An 8,765-nucleotide genomic window follows, 5' to 3' on the forward strand; every position below is an offset into this window, starting at 1 on the left:
TTCTTCATGCTGGCTAGAACTTTTTCACATGTCATGTGATCAGAAAGTATAAAAGTCAAAACATGATCAGATTATAATGTTTTCCTCCTCTGGAAACACTTTTATGCTCGTCGAAGTATTTCAAAAGGGCGTCAGCCATTGTTCCGATAGTTTGTTACTATGCGTCATTACGAGGGGAGTGACGTTACGACTGTGGAAGCCTATTGGGTACAGAATAGCTGTCAGGTTTTTGCTGTTGACGAATATGGAAGTTGGGTGTAGAATAGCTATTTTGTTTCGGCTGTTGACGAGCAAAATAGTGCTCTTCTTCCATTCGTTACAAAAAACATTGTCGCTTATAGTCGGAGACAATACTTTGGCGATTTCTGACGTTTGACAGTGAGAATTTGCAATCTCGAAAGCTTTGTCTAATGTAAGATGTGGTTCACTATTAAGCAACTTACGTTGAATGTCAGGGCTGTTTAGTCCAGTGGTAAATTTTTCACATAGTCTATCGCTTAAAGTACCACCAACTGACAATGTTCACTGATATGCTTTAAACTAGCCACATAATATGATATGTATTCATTTGGAAGACGATGTCTGCTGTCAAATTTAGCTCGTTGAAGAAATTTTGGTGGAGCAGGGGCATGAATATTTTCAAATGATCACACAACTATTGAAATGTGTTATCTCCTGGTGAACCTGGTTGGCACATAATAATAATAATAATAATAATAATAATAATAATAATAATAATAATAATAATAATAATAATAATAATAATAATAATAATAATAATAAAAAAATGGCATTTATATAGCGCTTTACCCCGTTGTCACAGGCTCTGAGCGCTTTTCAGTGATATAAAACAAAACATATTACAGTGAGACAAGTGTGAAGGAAACGTGGTACGAATTCAATTTAACAACAACAAAATATGAAAATAATATTGCAACATTATGACGTAAAAAGATAAAACTTTAAGCGAGATTTGAACGTTGTCAACGAATCCGAGCACCTCACGTGTCATGGGAGAGAGTTCCAAAAATGGGGGGCCGAAATTGAAAAGATTGTCCACCTATTTTACGCAATGGCTTAGGTTTGACAAGAATTGATTGGTCATTGCTTGACCTCAAGTTTCTATTGGGGACATATATGTTTAGAAGGTCTTTAATATAGGAGGGACTGTTCGTGCTCAGGGATTTGTAGACAACAGTACAAATCTTATAGGCAACTCTTTTTTCCACAGGAAGCCAATGTAACTCACGGAGAAGAAGAGTTGCTGACGGGTATTTTTTGTTATTGCGTACAATGAGCCTGGCTGCGTTATTTTGAGCAACCTGAAGTTTGCTAATTTTGTCTTAAGCTAAATTCGCCTAAAAGGAGTTACAATAGTCCAATTTAGATAAAACAAGGGAATTAATTAAAAGTTCTGCTGTATGCTTCGGTATTAAATTACGAATTTTGCTTTTTTTTTTCATTTCTATGTACATAGATTGTATGGTGTTATTCACGTGGCTTGTCATGGAAAGATCTTTATCAATGATGACGCCAAGGTTTTTTGCTTTATTTGAAAATTCTATTGTGCTATTTCCGAGAGTAATAGGTGATTTATTTGCCTGTTTAAGGATACTCGGCCTTCTACACATTAAAATCTCAGTTTTACTATCATTTAATTTTAACTTATTGTGGTACAATATTTAATCTCATTAAAACAGCTCGTAATTCGTTGTATTAAGAACTGTAAATTACTAAGTGGTGCTGAATCATATATTTGCGTATCATCTGCATAAAAATGATAACTCAGATTTAATCTGGATATCACACTAGAAAGGGGCTGCATATATACAGTAAAAAGGACAGGGCCAAGAACAGAGCCTTGTGGCACTCCAAAATTTAGTAAAACTTGTTCTGACTGAACACCATTCACCACGACAGTCTGCCATCGATCCTGTAAATATGATGTAAACCATTTAAGGGCAATTCCTTTTATGCCGAACGTATTTTCTAGTCTTCTTAACCAAATGTCATGGTCAATGGTGTCAAAGACAGCTGAAAGATCTAAAAGGCATAATACATTGATATTGTTAGCATCAGCATTACATAACAAGTCATTAAAGATTTTAAGAAGCGCCGTTTCAGTACTGTGTTGATGTTTGTTGTTCTTAAGATGAGATGTTAATTGTGTAAGAACTACCTTCTCCAAAAGTTTTGACAAAAAAGGTAAATTTGATACAGGACGATAATTGTTTGATATATTGTGGTCCAGTGATGGTTTCTTCAGAAGTGGTTTGACGAGGGCACTTTTAAAGCACGATGGAACTTCGCCAGTCAGTATGGATATATTTATTATTGATATAATGGATGGTAATAATGTATCGATGGAGCTGGCCAAAAGCTGTGCTGGTAGGGGATCAAGGTCGCAGGATTTAATGGGGGCTTTTTTATCAACTCGTTGATGAAACTAGGTGAAACTGGTTGGTTGGAACTTGTCTAAAGGGGTACCACAGAATGTATTTTTATCTATAAATGTATTATTATCAGTATTATTTCATCAAACGAAATTGTTTCTAACCTATGACTGTCAATAATGTTTTCTCTTTTCTTTACATCTTCTGTCACATCATTTGAAATAAGTAAAATTGTATCCTGTCAATGTAATCAACAATAGATTCAGCTTCTGTGAATTCTTGAATTTGTCCTACCAAACTCATGGCTCACAGGTTTCACATAAAATAAATATTGAAAACTATTTACATTGTGAATCCAAACTGGTATGAACATTTTCTTCTTTGGATTAGTTCATCCTCGTCGCCATTAATATAGATTCAGTTTCTTATTGACTTCAGCCAGAAGAAGCATTTTAGGAGCATACCAGACGGAAGAGCTTAATTCAAATTCAAATGACAAGGGCATAACTCATATAATTTACAAGGGGCATAACTCATTAATGCTTCCAACAGATAACCCAGTATGACTTTTCTTTTCTAATACTAATAATATTATTACAATGATGAAGATGCGAATTTTTATCTTTAACTTTTTAGAAATGAGCCAAAGTAAATGTTTTCGTCGAAAAGAGTGAGTTTTGTTTCTTGGCTTCAAATAAATTTGATTCTTTAATTCTTATTTAATAAGTTATTGTGTTAATTTAAAACCCAACTTATCTTTTATCATTTCGTTTCGATATTATGCTAGATTACCGCGAAGGGTATTAGAATGCGCACCTCCTTATTGGTGGAGTCTTCAACTTCCCAGGATGGAACTGGAACTCTATGAAATTAAAAGAAAAATGCCCATTTCCAAACCTACACCTTAACTTCGTGGATGTTGTTTACGACCATGGACTACAACAGATAATCGATGAACCCACGAGAGGAGAAAATACACTAGACTTAGTTCTTACCAACTCACCACAACGAATACCAAGGGTGGAAATCATTCCAGGCCTCTCAGATCAAAATATTCCATACTGCGAGTTTAGCCTCAATACAACAAAAAAGGCTCAACCTATTCAAGAAATTCCCCTCTACGCCAAGGCAAACTGGGAAAACTTGAGAAATTCTGCAAAAAATATCAGCTGCAATATTCTCACCAATGAATATAAGTCCACAACTGAAGACCTATGGTGCGACTTCAAAAACGCATTACTGGAAGCCGTCAAGGAGTTCATACCTCACAAGACCACCAAAAGCAAGACCAGCATACCATAGATAATATCAAATTTAAAAAGAATGATCGCAAAGAAGAAAGATGAAAAAGTCTGGTGACGAAAAACTAACAACAGAAATTCGCATCCTGAAGTATACAATACAGCGCGAAATGAGACGTAGTTACTGGTCTCACCTCAACGGCATCTTTAGCGATGGAAATGAAAATAAATCACAAATTAATAAAAGATTTTGGTCATATATAAAAATCCAAAAATCTAATAATGTTGGCATAGCACCATTAAAAAGGGAAGGACATCTCATTTCAGACCCCAAAGAGCAGGCAGAGATCCTTAACAAACAGTTCCAATCTGTCTTCAGTGAGGGAAAGAAATTTTCAAATGCAGAGTTTCTAACCAGACATCAATGAAGTCCACCAACACTCCTATAATGAATGACATTACCATCACAGAAGAAGGAGCAATGAAACTACTACTTAAACTTAACCCCCACAAAGCCAGTGGTCCTGACAACCTATCCCCCCGCATCTTAAAAGAATTGGCTCCAGAACCTGCCCCAGGCATCACAGCCATCTTCAAGTCCTTCTTGGCTTCAGGTATATACCATCAGATTGGAGAAATGCCAATGTAACACCCGTTTATAAGAAAGGAAAACACTGCGACCCGGCAAATTATAGGCCCATCTCCTTGACATCCATCATCTGCAAACTAATCATCGTCAGCAACATCATGAACCACTTTGAACAACACAATGTACTAACCGAATACCAACACGGTTTTAGACGCTTGCGATCTTGCGAGACCCAACTGCTGGAATTTACGGAAGAGTTGACAACCAATCAGGAGAAGGGACTCCATACAGACGTCCTTATCGTGGACTTTGCCAAAGCCTTTGACCGTTTGAATCACAGCTTACTTATGCACAAGATCCGTCGTTATGGCATACAGGGCACAACCCAAACATGGATTAATAACTTCTTACATGACCGCCAGCAAGCTGTTATTGTTAACGGATGTCGCTCGACTGAAGTACCTGTTAGATTGGGTGTCCCTCAGGGATCTGTCTTAGGACCCTGTCTATTCTTGGCATATCTTAATGACCTGCCACTTAATGTAATCACAACAGCCAGACTCTTTGCAGACGATACTGCAGTCTACAACACTAACAATGACAAACTGCAAGCGAATCTGCGTCAACTAGAAATATGGGAAGAAATCTGGGATATGAAGTTCCACCCAGCGAAGTGCGAATCAATGCCCATAACAAGATCAAAAACACCCAAGATAACTGAATACCACTTGCATGGACATACATTGGAGACAGTGAATGTTGCAAAATATCTTGGCGTTAGCATTTAAAAAGACATAACATGGGATGAGCATATTAACAAGATCACAAGTAAGGCAAACAAAACACTGGGATTTTTAAGGCGTAACCTAAAAATTAGTTCCTCAAACATCAAGGAAAAGGCATATAAAACATTTGTAAGACCTGTTCTGGAATATGCTTCCACTGTTTGGGATCCCCAAATGTCTCAAAAATTGAATCAGTGCAAAGAAGAGCTGCACGCTACGTCCTGAACAGACACCACAACACCTCAAGTGTATCAGACATGCTAGAAAAACTACAGTGGCCGAAATTAGAACACTGCAGAAAATCAGCAAGATTAACAATGTTATTTAAGATCAAGCACCACCTTGCTGAATGCTCAGTCATCAAGAAAAACCTAATACCAGCACGTTTGAGACAGAGAAGAGGTAACAACAACCAATACAGCCTCATAACACACAGAACACAATACGGTGGTTTTTCCTTCTTACCGCGCACGGTCTGGGACTGGAACAAGCTTGACGCTAAAGTAACCGAAGCCACTACAATCGATGCTTTTGTGGCAAGTTACTATGCAGATACTTAGACTCTGCACAAACCATCACTGACCAACGTTGACGACCCCTGAATGTCCCTGGAAATTGATTTTAGACTAACGATTATAAACAAGGAATACAGAGAGATTAGAAAGCAGTTTCATATTTGCCATAATAATCAAACAATTGATTGTGGACAATCAAAGGAAGAAGAAGAAGAAGAGGGCCACAAATTGAATCTAGATTCTGAATTTTGAAATTTGATATAGAAATATTGTCTCAAGTTAGGAGTAAAGAATGCTTTGGGGGTTTTTTTTAGTTAAAAAAACAACAATATTTCTTCACTCTGGTTGTTTACGAGTTAACTGTCGTACTCTGGAAAGACACTTATTTTAAAAATTTGGCCAGAAAACTCGTCCTTCAAAAATTGATCGAATTAAATGACTCCCATCTTGGCAAAAACTCTCAAACCTAGGACCTCCCGAGGTGTTCCTTAGTCCCAGGTTTGAGGGTCTTTCGCCAAGTTGAGAAACTTTAAAATTGATCGGTTTTTGAAGGACGAGTTTTCTGGCCAAATTTTTTAATAGGGTATTTCAGAGTATGGCTCTAACTTGTAAACAATCAAATTGAAGAAGTATAGTGGTTGTTTTTTTAACTCAAGAAAAAACATTTTAATCCTAAATTGAGACAATATTAAAACTCAAACGCAACGATTGCCATTTAATTTGTTCACCCCGAGACGACATCATATTGATACCATATCGATACCATATTGATGGAGTGGGGAGGGAAAATAAACAGTGATATGACAATGATTACCTTGGAACATTTCGGAATGTAACATTTTGAGATCTATTTATTTTTTGGTTCAATGATGTCTTTTTCTCTTTCTTTCTTACTTTCTTTCTTTCTTTCTTTCGTTTTTTCTTTCTTTCTTTCGTGTGTGGCTTTCTGTCTTTGTCTAAAATTACACATGTTTAAGATTTGGGCCAGAAAACTCGTTCTTCTCACTATGATCGATTAAATCGACCCTAACTTTGGCAAAAGACTCAATCTTCACGAAATCCCAAGTTTGAGAGCTTTTGGCAAGATAATGGTTAACAACAACAACAAAAAATACCCACAAGAAAACAAGACAAAAAATATACCAAAAATAAAAAAAAATAAAAAAAACAGGAACACAAAACAAAAAGTAAAACAAAAAAACAAAAAACAAAAAAACACCGCCAATGCACGTTCTTAACCATCGAGATTCAACTTTGTTACTGATTTCAGAAGAGCGTTTTTGCTAGTTTGTTCCATCATGCATACGTGTTTTTTTTTATTTCATAAGTCATAATAAAACCTGTATAAATGCTAATAATCAACTCGGTTTACAATACAAGGTTTGAGCATAGCGAGTGATTATTTTTTTTAAACCCACTGCTTACAATCTGATTTTCCCACTGCCATCAGTCGTTTTGTGGGAGCAGGTGTTTTCATATTGATTCGTTTCCAAAGGTGTAATTTTTAAACAATAATTGTTCCTTTTTTTCAATACTAGATATATCAAAGATCTGATGTTCAAATAGTAATGATTTTTTGAAAGGTTGTTATCGAAACAGAAGATGGATCATATTAATCCTTTACAAGCCTCGGTCGATCCTGCTCTGATCTTACACCATGTCTGTCTAGCTTCACTTAAGTAAATACAAAGCTGACAGATGATGTGGACTGTAAAACGTATTGATAAAAATGAATATGTTTTTCTCTTATCAAAGAAAAAAATGACACATTATTGAACGTTTTGGGTTAAAAATCCTTCTTCGGCAAAGAAAACAAAAGAAAACAAAACAAAAAAAAACAAACAAAAAAACCTCAAACAAATATTATATATATATATATTTTAATGTTATTTAATTGATTATCCTTCCGAAAAAAGGTTTGATCCTACGAATTATATTGTTCTCCTTAAAGCTGTTACAGTCATTTTTTGTCGATGTTTTCACTACGAAAGCTATCACTGCGATACGTTCATTGCAACTTGAATCAAATCACTTTCTTCTAAATTTGTAAAAAAAAAATGTTAGGCTTGAAATTGGGACGGGGGGGGGGGGGGGAGGATAAAAAATATTACAGATTTACCATGCTCATTGCGCTTCACAATATAGCACGTCATATGGCACCATATTTCCATTTCAAACATTACCAGTCGTTAGTTGGGCGTCCTGCTTTACTAACTATGTCACTGTATCCGTCAAAGCCTATAGTCAGGTACTCATTCACGCCTACGTGATGCGGGGTAATGTATGTTTAGTGCCTTACCCAAGGAAACAACGTCGGGACCAGAACTTTCCACGATCACTGTCACCCATCCGGTCACTGACGACCCTAACATCGCTTGACGTTTGTGACAAGACAAGACATCATACTACTGAGCCACTAAACCATAGAAATTCATGTGCTTAGTTTGACTCAAACATGAAGTGAAACAAAAATAAATTCTGTTCCCAAACCCTTATTGCGGGTACGTGGTCTTGTGGTATAAGTTACATTGGCCTTCGGATCGGAAGGTCCTGGGTTCGAGTGCCACTCTGACCAGCGCATAGTTGAGTCCTTGGAAAAGGCTCTTTATTCACATTCTCTCATCGTAATCGCGTAAAATGAGTACCTGGTCGTTAACAGTATTTTCTCTGTCGGAAAACATGTAATGTCGACTAACAGGCAAAATGTCTCGAACTACATGTTAAGTGTTTCTGTTATCTAGGGACCCCTTATTGAGCGCCTTGAGGCTATAGAAATATGCTTATTATTATTATTATTATTATTATTATTATTATTATTATTATTATTATTATTATTACTATTATTATTATTATTATTATTATTATTATTATTATTATTATTATTATTATTTTATTATTATTATTATTATTATTATTATTATTATTATTATTATTATTATTATTATTATTATTATTATTATTATTATTATTATTATTATTATTATTATTATTATTGTTATTGCAAAGCGATATGAGCGCTATGAGTATATATGTATACATACATTTTTATGCATGACACGACTGTAAACGAATTTCCACATTTTTTTTTGGATGAATAAAGTAAATATTATTATTATTATTATTATTATTATTATTATTATTATTATTATTATTATTATTATTATTATTATTATTATTATTATTGCCCTAGATAAAAGCGCAATTATTTTTCTTCCGAATAGAACGGCATTGCTCTGTGAGAC

The sequence above is a fragment of the Berghia stephanieae genome, chromosome 3 (assembly GCF_034508935.2).
Source record: "Berghia stephanieae isolate SIO BIC M18660-M18661 chromosome 3, UCSD_Bste_1.3, whole genome shotgun sequence".
NCBI classification, from domain to species: domain Eukaryota; kingdom Metazoa; phylum Mollusca; class Gastropoda; order Nudibranchia; family Aeolidiidae; genus Berghia; species Berghia stephanieae.